The sequence below is a fragment of the Corvus brachyrhynchos genome, unplaced genomic scaffold, assembly GCF_000691975.1.
Source record: "Corvus brachyrhynchos isolate BGI_N302 unplaced genomic scaffold, ASM69197v1 scaffold266, whole genome shotgun sequence".
Classification (NCBI taxonomy): domain Eukaryota; kingdom Metazoa; phylum Chordata; class Aves; order Passeriformes; family Corvidae; genus Corvus; species Corvus brachyrhynchos.
In genome coordinates this window covers 2,050,644-2,058,392 of record NW_008238633.1, presented here as the reverse complement: position 1 = coordinate 2,058,392, position 7,749 = coordinate 2,050,644, and the positions used below count along the sequence as shown (strand labels likewise).

The window sequence follows — 7,749 nt, the reverse complement described above, 5'->3', positions numbered from 1 at the left end:
CTGGGAAAAGCAAGCTGAGAATATTTCTCATATTTGTGGCTTTGAACATAATTTGAACAGGCTCTAGCCAGTGTTTTCCTCATTCCTGTGAAATTTTTGGGGCTATGCTTTAGCAAGGAAATCTGAAGCGACTCGTTTCCTCATTTGAAAGCCCTTTTCATAATCCTGTGCCTCTGGGGTAGGAGTTGGGCCTTTCAGTTACCCCTGAGCAGTGAGGTACCCTGGAGAGCTGCTGGTCTCTGCCACCTTCAGTGGAGAAGCCAGTGCAGTTTTTCTTGACATGCTTTGTAGAAATGGAGGTAGCATTTGGTGATCCTTTTGGTTCATAAAGAACTAAACATGAGCAACAACAAGTTAAAATGTGGTGCTGTAAAAGGTGATGATCCACAGAGCAGTCACTGCTCCTACAGTTCCATTGTCCAAGAGCTAACACAACTTTTAAAAATCCCACTTCTTACAAATAGCCAAAACTTCATTTTTTCCTCTGATAGCTGGGTAAGAAAAGAGCAGTTGTCAATATTTTTGCCACTGCAGGGAAGTTTTACTGCAATACTTTGCATTGTCTTGAAGATGTTTATTTTTTAATACTCACTATGAGAATCCCTCCAAACAATTGTCAGCACTTTTTAGCATATACATCTTGCAGCTGATTTTATTATCCTTTTATGCTGCAGTAAACTGCTGCAGGGGGGGAATAAATAATTGATAGAGCATTTGCAGCTCCTCAGTACATACTGTACATTGCCAAATTCATTATCTTAGTGCATCACATCTTCCAGCTGTGTGGCATTTCCCAGTGCTTTGATTCACTGGGTGCAATAGAGCTGGGTGGGGAAGCAAAGCCAGGAGCATTTAGATGCAATAATGATGCAATAAAAAGTAAAGCAATAATTCCTCCTTACAGACTGCCATATCTGTGTTTATCACTGCCCTTCAGTGGGTCCTAGTGAGGAGTGTGGGCTTTTAGTGTGAGCACAGATAGAGTTTGTGTACAAACCTGGGGGTTTGTTTGGCTGCTTAACCTGGGATATCCTGCCTTGTGTTCTTGGGGGTGCTGGAGATGTAGAGACAACTGTGTATATCCCAGAGCATCATGAAATCCTCACCAGATTTAGGAAAGGAAAGCAGAGGAAGAACTCATGGACCTGTGTGGGGCCAGGAGCTGGACTTCAATGGACCTTGTGGGTCCCTTCCAACTCAGGATATTCTGGAATTCTATGAAGCCATTCCAACCCATTCCCTGAGGGTAAAAATCCATTAACCTTAGACTCAGCCAACTTCATGGCTGGTCAGATATTGCAGCAGAATCCAGGCACTGTTGGTTTTGCCAATATCACTGTCTGCCTTGTTTGGTTGGATCAATCCCCCATATGCTCCCTGCCTGGGTGAAATCCCTGCTGAAAATTGTTGTGGATGCCTGGGAATGCACTCCTCAGTCTGCTGCTGCCTGCTAAAATTAAGGGTTTGTGCTCCTACATGGCCATGGACATGCTGGGATTTCCCATCAATTCACCCCCTCTTCACAGCATGGCAGGGATTTCTTCCTGCACAATCCCTTTGTCAGCACCAGTGACCTGATGTTCGTGTGAAAGCTCTCTCTATAAACATTGCAAGTGCAAAAGCCCCATGGAAAACTGGGAAGCAGAACGCTACATAAAGCCACGAGTAACAACCTTTACTAATTCTTGAGAAATAGATTGACTTTCCTGCAGGTAAAATTTGGAGTGGCAGAAGGGAATTACAACTTTGATAACAGCAGGGAAGAAAAAGGGGGTGTGCAATGGAATGGGGCTTAAAAGGATGGGAAATTATTGAGCTAGCCACAGGCAATCAATCTTCCTTACATCAGAGCAAAATTAGGAGTAGTATAGAACTGCTAGGAGGGGAAGTAGGGGAAGTGAGAGTCGTTATAAAAGGGCTCTCAAACAAAATGAGAGTTAGAACTCAACATCCAAGATCTTTGTGGTTTAAATGACTGCTCTTCACAGTGCCAGGTGTTTGGTGTTTTTGGAACACACAGCTCCAGATGTACAACTGCTTTTCAGCTCGGGGGGCAGATTCACACTCTGTGCCACAAACTGCAGCACCTGCCCTTGATTTTCCAGGAAAGATCTTTTTGTACTTTGGCTTTCTGTGCCTTTGCCAATAGACAGTGAACAAATGTGTATTTGATCTGAGGTGTATTACTGAAAGGTGGGGTGTGGTGGGACGATTGCCAGGAACATACTGAGAGCAGGTCTTAAACCTCATGTTCTCTGGTGTCAGGGCATGCACAGCTCCTCCAAATTCACAGCAGAAGTTCAGAGCACTGTGAGGAGCTGGGCTGCGAGCAACCAGGGGGAAGAAAATGTTGGAATGAGTGTGTGTGGTGAGATGTTTGTGTACTGAAACATGTTCAGGGCTTGGGGTTGTTACAGGGCTCAGGTTATTTCTCTTCTGTGATAACACTTAGCACTTAGCTCATGGAAAATTCATGGCCCTGGCTCGGGATGGGTTTCACTTAAATGCTAGTGAGAGTGTCAGAAAGCTGGGGGGAAAGCATGAGTTTTATAAATAAAGACTAAGTTCTTTATTGCTGAGCTCATGCAGAGCTGTGGAGGGACCGTTTTAAGGTTCATGCCCCTCGTTGAAGAATTATTATTAAAACATCAGAATGTTTCAGGGCAGGGTTGTGCTGCAAAGGTACAGTCTTGGGCATGACATGTCGCACTAAAATGAGACTTTAAATTTTACCTGGCTCAATTTACAGCTACACTGAGTTAAGGGGAGGCAAAAACATCCACTGTCCTTGTAGGATTCCCAATCCACCTCACAGTTTTACTCTTGCCTAATGGGGCGTGGATGCTGCTGCAAAGCATTTATGAAAAGAAAAAATAAAGATAAAAAAAAAGAGCACAATTAATTCTCCAAACTTAATATTTGATATTATTTAAATTATCTGTTTTCCTTTAGAAAATGTCATTCAGGAAATAAGGGAGGATTCCCTTAACTGAGGCTTAGGAGCTTGTGTGCAAACTTTCTCATAATGCATGATGTCATTGTCCCTGGAGGGATTTAAGGCTTAAGTTCCACGTAGACGTGGAACTTAAGGACAAGGATGAGTGGTGGACTTAGAAGTTCATGGTTAGTGCCTGGTCTTGGTGAACCTAGAGGGTTTTCCCAACCTAAATGGTTCTGTGGTTCTATGTAGGTGAATGAAGGAGTAATTGCAGAGGCCAGAAGGAACAGGAAAATGTGATGATGATATCAGTGCTTGCAGCATTAGGTAAAGTCTCATTATTTAGACTAGGGAAATAATACTTTAAAAACCCCAGCAAAACAACATGTATTAAAAAAATACATAACATGATTTTCCAGTGTCCTGGGACAAAGTTTTTGAAAAGTTCTTCTGCCCTGCATGCATCCCTTTGCATGCTTGTAATGACTGATGTGAAACTTGCATGCTGAAGGGTTTCCTTCAATTGAACCCTGCTGGATTTTAGCTTCAGCTGCAAATATTGGTGACAGGGGCGCAGCTTTTTTGGAACACCCCAGTTTATTCTCTGCTCACCTCACTGTGTCCAGCAGCTTGCTGGTAAGTGGAGTCAGGCAGGGAGGTGGAGTTGAGTGACACCAAACAGGCAAACTGATTTCATTGTCAGGGGCTGCAAGGTTCAATGCCCACGGCTGCTGCAGATAGAATATAGGGTTGGGGTTTATTTCAGTTAAACCTGACTCTAATGTGATAATTGCAGGCATTACAGGGGCTGGATTGGTACTTCCAGGTTCTTTCTGACACTGATAAACATTTCAGCCCTGCAGAGACTCCAGAATTGCTGCACTTGTGTAGAGCAGCTGTACATGACTGAGGAGGAAGAAAACCCTCACAAAATCCTACCCATAAGTGCAGTTCTGGTTCCTTCAGTGCAGAGGAAAAGCATCCCAGCCCCTGCAGCTGGCTGCACATCTGTTCTCCTGGGAGCATGTGTGTGTGCCTTGGGAGGCTGCAGGGCTGGTCTGGAGGCTTCAAGGATCTGCTGATGCCTTAATCACACATTCACTCTGCGTAAGGAGGGGGCACAACCTATAATGACCCTCAATTGTGAACACTGCGACCCCCTTTAGCTGTTGCCAGGGTGGTGGAAGGGGCTGTACTTAGCTGGAAGTACGGAGGGAGGGAATCCCAGAGGGATTTGGGACGCCCACATGTGCCGAGCTCGGGCAGAGCTGTCCCAGGCTGTGGAGAGGCAGCTGAGCTGGCTCTGCAGGGATGGGAGCTGGTGCTGAGCAGCTTGGCCCCAGGCAAAGGGCAGTGCTGGCACAGGGACACTCTGCTCCCTCGCTCCAGGGATGTGGGAACAGAGGAACCAGCGAGGAAGGGTTTTCTGGGCCAAAGCTGGCAGAGACACCTGTGGGTTTGTGAAGAAAGCTGAAAGGTCCTGGTGTTTTTCACACAGAGCTCCAGATGGGAACCCATCTTGTGCTGAAACATCTTCAGATGTCACACTCTGCTCCATTGCAGGAATTTATTGTTATTAGGGCTTTTAAATGCTAGAGAAGTGACACAGACACTTTGTCATGCCAGAACTTCTTTCCTTGCTCACCCGCAGCCATTCTGAGGGAAGGCTGGGTATGGCTCTTCCTTTTGTCAGGCTTTGGGAGTATTGTAAATCTTACAGTTGTTGTTTGTTTCTTCTCCTACACTTCGGGAGTAGACAGCCAAATATTTTTTTTCAAGTTTGTTGATATTTTCCTTACTTTGCTCCTCTTGCCAAGCTTACACAATTCTGTGACTTCATGTGCCGTGTTCTGCTTTGCATTTCTTTTTGCAGATGCTCTTCTACTTATCTGTCTTCATCTTTCCACTCCAACTGGACATTTAACTTCTCTGTTTTTACCTTGCTTTCTTGGAAGGTCTGTTTTAGCTGCCCTTTCTTGCTGTTTGATGGGTTCTAGTGCTCTTCCCCACCTTGTTTTCTCCTCCGTGTGTTGCTGCTCCAAGTTGGTCTCTTGTGCTTTTTCCACTCCCAGTTATACTTAAATAATCTTGAGCAACAGATTGGGGCACTGGCAGGACATTTGTCGGGACTCTGCAGGGAGGAGCAGAAAAAAAGAGATGAGCTCTGCTCCTTCCAGCTTCCTGTTGACACAAATTATTGAAGCTATGCTAATGGGAGACACAACCACGCAGAGGAGATTCAATTTTGTGTCAAAGCATCTTCTGGAGAGTGAAAAACAAACAGAATGAATGTGTGCAAGAAGAGAAGCATTTTGAAAAGCTACTTGCTGTAAATCTGGGAGATTTTCAGTGCTATTGCCTGTCGGGTTTAAAGAAAGAAATTCTCAATGTTTGTTTCACTGTAAGAAAATCCTGTGCTCGTTACCAAAAGTCAGATTTGTACAATAATGCTGAGCAATGGGATAGAATTTGGCTGGTTATTGCTCTCTTTTATGTGCCAGAGGGGATCTTTTTAAAGGTCAAGGCTGGAGAATGCTTACCTGCAATCTGGTTTCAGCTCAGATGGGGAAGACATTTAGGGATGCTCACATTCCAGTCTGCCATCACGATAAATGTCAGAAACTCTGAGATGTGTTTTAGTCAGTTTTATGTATTTCATTTGATCAAACCTGGAGCCAGCACTGAACTTTCTTGTCTCAACCACTCTGGCAAGATGGATCTCACTGGCAGGTACAGGCAGGGCAGCCAGAGGTGTGCAGTGGCCTTTTCCTGCCCTTTCACTTCAGGAAGTTGCTGAAGTTCCTTTCCCTGCCCCCAGCACTGGACCAGGAGCTGCCTTCTCTCCCAAGCAGGGCAGAGCTGCTTCCTGAGGCACTGGACACCAGGACCTGGGTGGCAGGGCTTGAGCAGCCTCATGTGATGATGTGTGGCAATCTCTGTATCAAATTCCATGTGCCTGACAGCAAATATTTGCATCAGTGGCCAGTTTTGTGCCCTTGATTCCTATGAAGGGTATTGGATTTACAGAAGGGTGTTGGTTTTACAGATTTCAAGTGAAAGCAGAGGTCTGTGTACCTCCAGGGCAGCCAGAGAACAAACAAACAGGTGCTTTTCCTCTGAGCAGAGCTTTCTTAGGAATAAACAACCTGCAGTTTAATGCTCTGTCAGCCAGGGAGGGTTTTGGCCTCTTTGCCCAGTCTGCCACTTAAAGCAAAACACATTGATGGATTTGTAGTGCAAGAGCTGAAAGTGAATTCACAAGACTGTGTCAGAAGGAGAGTGAAAACATTGTAAGCTTTTTGGTCAAAAGCCAATTTAATACGAGGTTTGAACATTGAACTGGAGCAAAATTCGTAATTATAAGTTTAAATGCATAACCAGAAATCTAAATAAATTAAACCTAGTAGTGTGTTTGCTCTTTGCACCTCTTTATAGGGCTGGTTTAGTTTAATCTAGTCTTGGAATAGGAAGGGAATATTCCAGCCTTCCTTACTGATTTTGCTTTCCTAAATTAAGTAAGCTCACTTGAAATTCCTGTAAAAAGAAAAAAAAAAAAAAAAAAGAAGAGATCCTTAAATAAATCTCAGTGAGGTGATGATTTTTCTGTTCCATACAGCCATTAATTCTCTCAGCTCTGTATTTATCAATCCTTGCTTGCACTCTCAAGTACTTTATATATAAACTGAGTATGTGAATATTTTGCTTTACCAGCATTTATGGCAATCAGGACAATTTAATGCAAAAGCAGACTCAGATTTTTTGACTGCATTCCTGAATTTTGTGGTGGGTTGTTGCCACTTTGCCCTGTTCTCCTCTACACTAAAAAGCAGCAGTGGGAGCTCTTGACATCCATTACAGACTTTCACTGCACTGAACATTTCTAGTGGCAGAAAATTCAAACAGACTTTTAACTGTTTCTTACCTTCTAGTGACAGAAACTGTATTCAAATAGAGGCTGTAGAGTTAATATTCAAAACAGGACTGTAAAGCTGTGGCTCATGTCCTTTGCATTGTCTGCTGGTCCTGCTACAGTAGAGAAACCCTCTTTTGAGGTTGGTTAAGGCAAATGTCCATAGCTGGAGGCCAGATTATGGAAATTAAGTTTGATTTCTTGTGCAATCTTAATATGTAATTAAAAAGGAAACCTGTGTGTTATATTCCCTATTACATTATCTTAGAAAATCATTTTTTCAGTTAAAATCTAGGTTATATCTGCTTCTTTGGTGTGTGGCTCTGGCGGCTCAGAGCTGAGGAGAATCAGGGGGGATGAGACTCCTCTTCCTGCCTTGGAATCTATCACCCATCCAGGAAAATCCTTCCTGCTGTGATGGCTCCACCACGGCAATCCCCACTCCATCCTCTCCCTCTCCTCCAGTGCAGTTCCCCCACATTATCACCACGGCTCCCACCAGCGCTGCCATTGCCCTCTGACATTCCTGGGTGTTCCACTGCTGTCCTTAGCTCCTGCTCCCTCTGAGATGGATGAAAGGTGTGCTTGTCCTGGTTTCTTTTTGGGGTGTGTTGGGTATCAGCCACCCCGAGGAGTCCTCTGGCATTCTGTGCTGGGCCCAGCAGAGGATGGCTGGTGGTGTCTGAGGAATGGCATTGCATCCTGGAAATCCACCCTGGAAACCCACCCTGGAAACCCACCACAGAAATCCACCCTGGAAATCCACCCTGGAAAACCACCATGGAAATCCACCATGGAAACCCACCCTGGAAACCCACCACGGAAATCCACCCTGGAAACCCACCCTGGAAACCCACCCTGGAAACCCACCCTGGAAAACCACAATGGAAATCCACCCTGT

The 7,749-nt window shown here is 44.7% G+C and overlaps 1 protein-coding gene across 1 annotated transcript in view; it reads left to right on the top strand.

Annotated features, from left to right (window-relative positions):
• Positions 1–7,749, top strand: part of SYN2 (synapsin II) — a gene marked incomplete at its 5' end in the record, with an annotated part of 97,977 nt that overhangs the window by 6,712 nt on the left and 83,516 nt on the right. The gene's annotated exons all lie outside the window — the stretch shown is intronic.